The sequence below is a fragment of the Physeter macrocephalus genome, chromosome 1 (genome assembly GCF_002837175.3).
Source record: "Physeter macrocephalus isolate SW-GA chromosome 1, ASM283717v5, whole genome shotgun sequence".
In the NCBI taxonomy this organism is placed as follows: Eukaryota; Metazoa; Chordata; class Mammalia; order Artiodactyla; family Physeteridae; genus Physeter; species Physeter macrocephalus.
In genome coordinates, this window is record NC_041214.2 from 112,670,939 (window position 1) to 112,674,579 (window position 3,641).

Genomic DNA, 3,641 nt, shown 5'->3' on the forward strand with positions numbered 1-3,641 from the left:
CTAAGGAAAAAAAATGTCATGAAGAGACTAAGGGTAGGATGGGAATAAAACACAGACTTACTAGAGCATGGACTTGAGGATATGCGGAGGGGGAAGGGTAAGCTGGGACAAAGTGAGAGAGTGGCATGGACATATATACACTACCAAACGTAGAGTGGATAGCTAGTGGGAAGCAGCCACATAGCACAGGGAGATCAGCTCGGTGCTTTGTGACCACCTAGAGGGGCGGGATAGGGAGGGTGGAGGGAGGGGAGACGCAGAGGGAAGAGATATGGGAACATATGTATATGTATAACTGATTCACTTTGTTGTAAAGCAGAAATTAACACATCATTGTAAAACAGTTATACTCCAATAAAGATGTTAAATTTAAAAAAAAAAAAAAAAAGAACAGTGGAGTAATGTAGCCACCAACCATGATGGTAAACTAATTGGTTTTTTAAGTTATTTTAATTTTACCTATTCTCATGGGGAATGTATCTCATTGTGGTTTTAATTTGTATTTAGGAATAATATAAATCTTTAACAACCAGGTTTATTGACGTATAACTTACATACAATAAAATTCACCAATAAAAAAAAAAAGAGGTTATTGCAGACACTCATTTCTGAGATGAGTCTGAGTCAGGACAGGGCAGTGTGAACAGGGAAAACGAGCCGAATGTGAGTGTTCCCCACCAAGAAGGAAGAACTGACTGGCCCTACGGACCTGCATAGCCAAGGCTGCGGTCCACAATGGTCTGTGGCTGGGAGAGAGAGGAGGAAAGACACTACCAGAGCTGGTAGTTGTCCCAGCCCTGTACACTGAGGTACCTGCCTCTTCTGTCTCCTTTCCAGACCACAAGCTCAAAGGAGTCACGGAGTCACCCTGTGTCTGGCAGCCCCGCAGTTTTTCCCCATTGCCGACCACATGCTGGGGGGTTGGTAGACTCAGTAAATACTGACTGGCAGTCTGTTTCCTCTGGCTGGAGTGCCGTGTTCCCACCTTTGCCTGGAAATGCCTTGTAGGAAGGCCTCCCTGGAGGCCCAGCACAAACATCTCTCCCTCAGAGAGGCCTCCGTGACCAGTCAATCTAAATTAGGTCCTTCAGTTTTCCTTGCATAGAAACTTTTCTTCACCGTATTTATTACAATGTGAAATTTTTTATTTGTTGTTTTTCCATTTCATTTTTATTTCCTTTTATTGTTTTTGTTGTCGGTGGCAGTTTTCTACTTTCCCCCACTAGACTATAAGTACTGCAAAGTCAGTTTTTCTTTTCACCATTGAGTCCCCAAAAGCCCACACAATGCTGTCCCATAGAAATAAAATGTAAGCCACATATGTAATTTTAAATTTCCTGTAGCCCCATTTTTAAAAGTAAGAAGAAACTGGTGAAATTAATTTTAATAACATTTTTATATAACCACATATATCCAAAATGTTATCATTTAAACATATGATCTATAGAAAAAATTATTAATGAGATAGCTTACATTCCCTTTTTTGTACTAAGTCTTCAACTTCTGTATTTCACACTCACAGCACATCTCAGTTGGGACCAGCCACATGTCAAGTGTTCTGTAACCACGTGTGACTAGTGGCTGCTGTAATGGACAGTATTGATACTTGCAGGATGCTTGACATGTACTCCTTACTTCATAAAAAGTCAATTCATGAAAAAGGGAGGGTGGGAAGGGCAGAAAGATGGAGAAAAAAGAGAGAGGAAAAGAAAGGGAAGAGAAACGAACCTTTTCGGGTATTTACTACGTTAACTTCTTTCATGTATCAATAAATTATGTAATTTAATTCTCATATCATACCATAACCCTGGTGAGGTAGGTATTATCAGAACAGTCTTTATAAATGAGGACATTGGTTTGGAGATGTCTTATAACTGTCCCAACATCATCTTCTCATTTGAGTGAAAGAAGCAATATTCAGAACTAATCTCCCTTACCCAAATGTGCTGTCTCACTCACAGAAGCCATACCTAACAAGTCTAGTCAGGCCACACTGTTGTCTAACCTCTCTCCCCTCCAGGTGAGACATCTCAGGTTTCCTATAAGATATTATTTTGAATCTCACAGACACTCTCATTTCAAAAGTATAGTCTGACCATTGCAGGCTAATGTGGGAGTGTCCACTTCCTCCTCCAGATGTATTTTAGAGGGATTCTTATTCCATTGTTGCCTTCCATTAAACTCTGTGACTGAGCAAAATGGTGGCATTTAAAGTTCCCCAGATATGCCAAGCTCTCTAACATGCCTCCTTAGCTCTGTACAGTTGTTCTGCTGCCTGGAACCCTTTTTTCCTTCAACCAATAACACATATCCTGCATGACTCAATTCAAGAAAAAAGGAGGAAGAAAGAGATAGAAAAAAACTCAACTCAGAAGTCATCTCACCTCGGCCAAGGAATCTCCCTGACCCACTTTCCAAGTGCGAGGGTCCCCTTTTCTGTGTTCCCAAGGCACTCTCACAGAGTTTTTCGTGTATACCATCATTACACATCTAGGGTCTCCCTCACTGGACTGTGAGCTTCTGGAAAGCAAGAACTGTCTCTTATCTTTACATCCTCATTGCCCAGCATTTATTGAATGGCTTGTTAAATAAGTAAATAAATGAATGGATGGATGGATGAGCATGCTTATAGCCCTGTTTGAGTGTAAGAAGAAATACCTGGTACCACATAGTCCAAAGAACTAAAAGAGAACTAGTGTGCTCTTGCAATATCCACATCCCATCAGACCAGTTGTCAGGATATGGGTCACAGTGACAGGAGCAGACAGCATCAGCAGAGCACCCTGGGATGCCTTCAACCATTTCATAAGAAGCAATGTTCTAAGCTGTGCAGAAGATGTAGCAAACCTGGGACCAGCCTCCATGTTAGCTCCCAGGGGGGCAGGAATGAATACGTGGAAATTGTGAAATACTTAAAAATGTAGTGTAGGAAGAAGCATGCTAAGCATCAGAATGTGGCCACAGAGCCAAGGAGCCCAGGCTTGCTGACCTGGAAGGGACAGGGGACAGGCAGTGTTGGTATCCATCTCCCTCCCAGAAGGGCAGATGGTGGTAAACTGCACTGAGCAAAGGGCAGGACCACAGGAACTTAGTTCTCCCTAACTGACAACACCCTGGGCAAGGATGTTCACCCTCTGAGGATACCTTGAAAGATGTTTATAGATGTTGACTGCACTGAGACTGTGGTCTCTACTAGGTCTTGGGCCAGAGCCTCTAATCTTTGATGCAGCATGCTGTTGTGCCCCTGGTGGGTACAGTTGCGCCAGAGGAAAATATAAATGCACTCAGGCCCAGGAGCAGCCAGGTGAGTGTAAGAGGGGCCAAAGCCTATGGAAGCCAGACCTCCTCTGTCCTGTTGCCTAGGAATGAGCACTTTCACCTACATGATGTCATGTTCTAGGTGTCCTGTGTCATGATAAATGTTGAGAAGCGTTGAGTTAGACTATGCGAGGTGAATGAGCAACACTGGAGACTTAAGATGTTTAAAAACTATTTCATTTTGACAGGGCCAAGTGGGTAGAGGGTTGAAGACACGACAGTAGCTAGGACAAGAATTTCAAGCTCTCAAACGTACAGACCGGGGCTTCCCTGGTGGCACAGTGGTTGAGAGTCCGCCTGCCGATGCAGGGGACACGGGTTCG

General features: G+C 43.3%; 1 protein-coding gene across 2 annotated transcripts in view; it reads right to left on the minus strand.

The window, feature by feature from the left end:
- Nucleotides 1-3,641, minus strand: part of TMEM45A (transmembrane protein 45A) — a 92,304-nt gene that overhangs the window by 54,317 nt on the left and 34,346 nt on the right. The window lies entirely within an intron of this gene.